The sequence below is a fragment of the Austrofundulus limnaeus genome, unplaced genomic scaffold (genome assembly GCF_001266775.1).
Source record: "Austrofundulus limnaeus strain Quisiro unplaced genomic scaffold, Austrofundulus_limnaeus-1.0 Scaffold14, whole genome shotgun sequence".
In the NCBI taxonomy this organism is placed as follows: Eukaryota; Metazoa; Chordata; class Actinopteri; order Cyprinodontiformes; family Rivulidae; genus Austrofundulus; species Austrofundulus limnaeus.
In genome coordinates this window covers 241,413-247,730 of record NW_013952416.1, presented here as the reverse complement: position 1 = coordinate 247,730, position 6,318 = coordinate 241,413, and the positions used below count along the sequence as shown (strand labels likewise).

At 38.8% G+C, this 6,318-nt stretch overlaps 1 protein-coding gene across 3 annotated transcripts in view; it reads left to right on the top strand.

Annotated features, from left to right (window-relative positions):
* kcnip3b (Kv channel interacting protein 3b, calsenilin) overlaps positions 1-6,318 on the top strand; it is a 34,423-nt gene that overhangs the window by 4,472 nt on the left and 23,633 nt on the right. The window contains exon 2 of one of the 3 annotated variants that reach the window (XM_014002582.1): positions 1,242-1,337. The exons of the other annotated variants lie outside the window; for them this stretch is intronic. The gene's annotated coding sequence lies outside the window, so the exon portion shown is untranslated. The remainder of the gene's footprint in view (positions 1-1,241; positions 1,338-6,318) is intronic. 3 annotated transcript variants of the gene reach the window in all.

Below are 6,318 nucleotides of genomic sequence, written 5' to 3'. Positions count from 1 at the left end.
ACACACACACACACACACACACACACACACACACACACACACACACACACACACACACACACAGCATGCAGTCCATATGGATGTGCTATCCTCCCACAGACACAATGATCGGCTCTGACAGCCACACTGAGAGGATCAGGACACAAATAGTATCTGCTCCTGACCATCAGTTTTCTGCAGCCGTCTGGACGTTCAGAGCCGCTCTGAGTCATTTCAACAACATATAGAGCGACGTCGACGTTTCATCAACTTACAGTAAAGGTTCTGGTTCTGAGCAGAAAACTGGAACCAAACGGTGTTTGGTTTCCAACACTTCATCAGTCTCTGTCTCTAACAACCATCCAACATCTGTGATTCTGTCTTTCTGCCATCATRTGACTGATCTGTTTTTTTCTCTCTTTAGAAAAAAAATTGCTTCAGATGTTTGTTTTTGCAGTTTTTGTTTCACTTGGATTTTTTTAATACAAGTGACAGGGGTGGGAAAGTAGCTTTGAGGATTTTATTCATTGAAAAACAAAATGTAAGAGAAGAAAAACGATCAACTTTTCAATTTTCACAATGGATGAAGATTATTTTCTGAACTGACTCGCTCAGTAATGAACCTCTGGATGAACATCTACCTCTTTAACATTTGGAGTAAACTCTAATTAAGAAGGCTGCAACAGCAATAGATGACAAAAAAGATCAAACTCAAGTAATTTTACAGATTTGGAGCTAAAATTTCCTGTGGTAGTAGCTGAAGATCATCCCCAGCACACACTTAAAACCATGACCAAATCTCACAATGTTACATGGATTTATGTCTTAAAATATTTGACTAAAACAGCTTCCGACAGTAATCAAATAAAGAGTGATGAGCTCTTAAAGAAATAAGATTTTAAAACTGGATCTGTTTTGGTCAAACAGTTCCAGTAAATAATCTATATTTCATCAGATTCCCAGTGAAAACATCTCAAACCGTCGCTCGTTTCTTTATATTTTGCTTAAGGAGCCAAACATCCCTGTCTTTTAAAGTGTTTTGATGGTTTTCACCTCAAATCTTTTCAGACGTTTAGCTTCTCACCCAAAAACTTTTTTCAGCAGCAAAAAGCTCAACTGGGCTTAAACTGGATTTTCTTTTTAGTCAAAAAGAAGAACTGCATTTTTAAAAAATATACACGTTTTTTCGTTTCACATTGCCAATCATTTCATACCTGCGGGTTTTGCTTATTTGTCTTCATTGTGTTTTTTGTTTTTGTCAGCACACTGTTAAAAACAGGAGCAAACTCCCTGCAAGTGTCACTTTCTGCATCGAAGAGGTTTGAGACCATCTTGCTCAGCTGGAGACTCTGGGTTGTGTAAGAGTTCTTTAGTTTTTTTTATTTTTTATTTTTACTGTTCTTCTTTCTTGGTGCTGTCAGTCGTCTTGCTCATCGTCTCTTTTCTCTGCATCGTTAAAGCTTCGCAGAGCCTGAGTTTTCTCCCTGCTGAGCAGAACCTCTGCCTCACCTGGAGAGCAGCCCGGTGACAGGTGACATTTTGGTGAGAGGAGGAGGAGAGATGGAGGGGGAGTGATTGGCGGGGAAATAAATTGGAGAGAATGAAGAGGTGATGAGACGGAGCAATCGAGGACAGACATGTGCAGACGGTGAAGAGACATAATAAATATTAATGTGAGCGTCTAATGAAAAGGCTGTTGTTCTGCGTGTTGTGTGTGGCTCTGAGTGGGCGACGGCTCGGTTTCATTAGAACCAAATCGGGTTATGGCTTTGAAACRTAACCCTGAGGATCAATCAGATCTAATCACCGCTCTGTGAGGAAGAGCTGAACAGTAAACGAAGAAGATGAGCAACTAGAAGAATGTATTTAATTATGACTATTTTTATGCGACTCTCAGCTAATTGCTAGCTGTTTTTTATTTCTTGTATGACAAATACTTACCTCCAGCAAGCATTAATGAGTAGATTAAGTTCAAAAACCAACTTAAACGCCACCTGAAAATTTGTTTATTTCCAAGTTGAACATTAATTTTAACAATCTAGCAACTGAAACTAGAATTAGCTCCATATATTAATTAAAAACTCTGAGCCCATTATATTAAAYAGCTCATTTCCATAAGCATCTAATAACATCAGAAGAATAATAAGCCAAAGAAAACAGACAGCATTAATAAAGCAGGTCCTGCTGTGTGGGAATTTTCTTGAGCTTTTTTTTTTATGCAAAAACATGACCATAAGATGTTGAAAAAGAGTCTAAAATTATTTTTGCAAAAGAATACAGGGGTATTTAATGGTGCCACTGATATAAAAACATGTCAGAATCACAATTTACGTAAGGGTTTTGAATCGATTTTTTTATGATTATTTTGAGCCTGGGATTGTTTCAAGGTGGAAGAAAAACATTGGGACACAAACATGGTGGATGATGAAAACAAAACAAAAAATGTTTACATTTATTTTTGGTGTCTTGAATTAAAATGAAAGCTTTTGACACAGAAACAGGAAGTAAAACCATGTGTCCAAATTCAGRGGCCGGGTCCTTCGAAGGACCCAGCTTACCCRGTCTAGGTGGGCCGGGTCATTGATCGACCMYGAAGACCAGARAAAAATATCAGTGAATTTGGACGGTCTAGTTGTCTGCTTTATTCTCATCCTTACCCCAGCATTAAACAGAAGCAAAAATAGATTGAAATTAGCAAAATATCAATATGTTAGCATTATAAATAACTTATTATTAAAGGCAGTATTTGAAGAACTAATGAACCCTCCATAGCTGCACGATTATTTTGCAATAACAGCTCATTTAATTTCTGACAAGAATAACATTTTAAACAAAACATGTCTATGCAAATAAAAGCAATAACAACACAACTGCTTGAAACTTTTAATTTTATACCACCAGATTTTTATTTAAAAATATACTCCTTTCTCTCGCTTCGTCCGCCACTACTAGCAGGAAAATAAAATCTCCGGTCGGCCCACAATGCATTATGAGATATAGTGGGCCAAGAAGGATCCATCGGACCCGTCCCTCAAATCGAGGAAAAATGAGGACAAATTTGTCGGCTTCATTGGAGGAGTCGTTGAATTTGGACAGCCTTCGGCGCGGCGCTGTGACGTAAGCAGCCGACGAATTCGGCCTTCGGAGGACGCTGCTCCTGAATTTGGACAAAGTTGCTAAAATGAACAAACGGGTAGAAACGTTGACGAGGAAAATTAAACCAAGAAAGACTTTCTCACACACAGAAAACAAATGGCTKCAGACCTAATAATGAGGTGGACCCAGAATCAGGAACATAATCAGATGAAACAAACAAATCTAATCTAGTATCTCCTCTAACATCAACCCAGATTAATTYAGAACATATTACTTCTTGTCTTTTATTAGATATAAACTCAGTTTTCTAACTGAAGGATTTTCTCTGTGTTCAACCGTATTTTAACCTTGAAGAATCACAGACGAACGAACCTCTGTCCGCCCAGTTTGTGTCAAACGTCAGAAAATATGTGAGCGTCAGGACATTAAAGCCGAACATCAGAGACATGAATGTGTCTCTGCTGTGGCCTGGTTAATCTCTTATCACTTATTAATGGCTCCCATGCACTAATGTAACGTTACAAGATGAACGTCAGTCCTCTCTGCATCACTTTCTCTTTCTTCTCCAGTGATTTTTCTATATTTAAACCACCGCGCTCCTCTAATTATCCCTCAGTTATTTTAATGGCAGATAACAATAAAACGATGAGCGGTGATGCAAGAGAGGTCACATTGTTCTTTTACATGAAAAATGAAAGATTGCTCATCTCCTTAACGTCTTTTAATGTCAGATTTAAACAGAGGTCATCGTATGATGAGTTGGAGCCAATTTGGTCCAACTTTGTGAAACAACGYCATGCCTGATCTCATGTCACAAGAYAGTCTCCAAGTGTGAGGTGAGGATGACTCACAGCTACTACCRCACCAAACRTCAGCTCARTRTCAACACATTTGAGAGTTTCAGAGAGATATTTCMCTAACATGCAGCAGGGTTGACGACAACGTTTTGATTGAAGCTTTTGTTTAACCTTGAACATTTAAACTAACAAAACAACCGTAACTCAGTCAGTTGTGATAGTAGCCGAGAGTCATTCAGCACAGTCTGAGACAACTCGCATGAGATTGCTCAAAGGTTTCTTTTTTTTTAAGTTTTGAATAGAACGGCTACTAATAATTAACTATAGGAGCGGGGCTGGCCCTATAGCCAAAGAGTTCAGATGACAACCCCTGGTGCAATTTTCTAAATCTCACTGCCCTCAAGGTTAAACACGGAGAAATTTACATACCAAACTAGATAGTTTTATCTTTGATATTAATTTATTTTATCTTTAGAAACCAGGTTGTTCAGTCAAAGCAGTTAATCTGATTTATTCTAAACAGAATACAAGACATCTCTCATACCTGCCAATATTTACTGACAGCAATGAGGAACACCTGTTCATRTTAATGAGCAGCTGTGGACTAAAGCAGTTCTARGGGGTTCCAGGGATATACGCCACCTGAAAATTTAGTAAAAGATCAATTCAAAACCATTCATTTTCCAGCCATTTTGAAGAACATTTGATTAACCTGTTAACACATAATGTACTTCCTTTGTTACACTGCCAGTTTGTGGTTACTTCCTACCTCTTTATAGCCTGACCCAAACTGCCAGGGACATTGAATTTGCATAATAGGCTATTCAAATGATTCAATTGGTTGTCTTCTTTGGATTGACACCTCTTTTGACCAACTGGGTTCATCTGACTCTCCAAAGCCCAAAATGTGTGGCAAGCTCCTCAGACAYGGTTTTTAGGGCACCTTTTAAACAATTAGCTGGCTAAACATGATAGAGGAAATATTAGTAATGAAGCATGTTTTAGTGCTTCAAAACAAGGAGGAATGATTATTGTGGCCAGGAAATGTCATAAAAGAAAGGATTATATCTTAGTTCTGTCCGCCATTTTGGATCGCTTTTGGTCAGAAATGGAGGACAAACGTGAATTTACTCCGAAGGGCTCAAGAGCAGTACTTAATTTAATTTATGTATGCTTTTAAAGGCATTTTAAGGAATTTTAGGCCTGACGGCCTACCCATGTTCAGGTCCTGTCAGACTAGACAATTTATGCCAACTTATGAAATATTTTTGCATCTAAATTGATAATAAAAGTTGTATATTTGATCGATTTGTTAGAATTACAGAATACACACCTAAAATAAGCTTCCAGTTGATTATTTCAATTCTATCTTCAACATAGATGGCTTTAAAATTTTCACAAGTTGTCTAAAACATTGTAGTGTGACAGGGCCTTTAGCAGGCTAAATTCTTGGGATTATTAAACAACCTAAAATCAGTGTTTTATGAAGGTAGATTGCTGAAAACCAGACTTTAACCAGAACTCTGAGATCATAACGGAAACTTCCATAAACCCCCTAGATGGATGGTGCCACTTGCATTTGCCTATACTGCCCATGCCAGGTGCCGACCCTGACTAGGGAGCACAAACCAGTGCATTTCTAGTGCTGGGGTAGATGGTGAAGTGTCCGAGTTCAAACATTTTTGACAAAACAAAGGTCTAAGATCAGATCGGTTGAGATCACCGGGGCTGGTAACAAACAGGATGTCAAAGACCAGGAGGAGGCAAATTTGTCAGTAGACAGAGCAAGAAGAGGAAAGTCAAGGGTAGGAGTGAGGACAAAGTGAGACCCCTGAAGAGGGAACAACCAAAAGAAGACCAGAATGGCTACAACTGGCTTGCAAGATGAGATTGAGTTATYAAGAATCAGGAGAAAGGAGCTCAAACGAGATTAAATGAATCAAAAAGGGGGTCAAGTCCAGTTTCTGGTGTTATTCTGGTGTCGCTCCCTCAGGCTCTGACATATTGGGCTGCGTGCCTTCCTGGGCAATCTCAGTGTTTTCCCACAGTAAATATTGAATTTACTTTGAGTCTGACACTTTGTTGGACTCCTGGTATTTGAGTTTAACTTCAGTAAAGGTTGTTGTGTGACGCTCTCTTTCTAAAGGGTGCTTTGTTAAAAAAATCCTCATCCTGTTGGCAGCTATCTATGATCTTCTTTTCTGGTCGTTTTCYGACAAATGTTTGTTTTTAGATGAGTTGGAGCTTTACTCTGTGTTGATTACCATCATGTCACGAAGCCAGAGTTTACTTGTGAAGCAAAATTCAGTAAAACAGCGAGTGATGCTTAATAATTTATGGCAGAGGATAGTAAATGTGCAGAGTGTCCCTACTCTGTGAGTTATGGCTGTCTGCCTTTTAGGGTGTATGTGTGTGTGTGTGTGTGTGTGTGTGTGTGTGTGTGTGT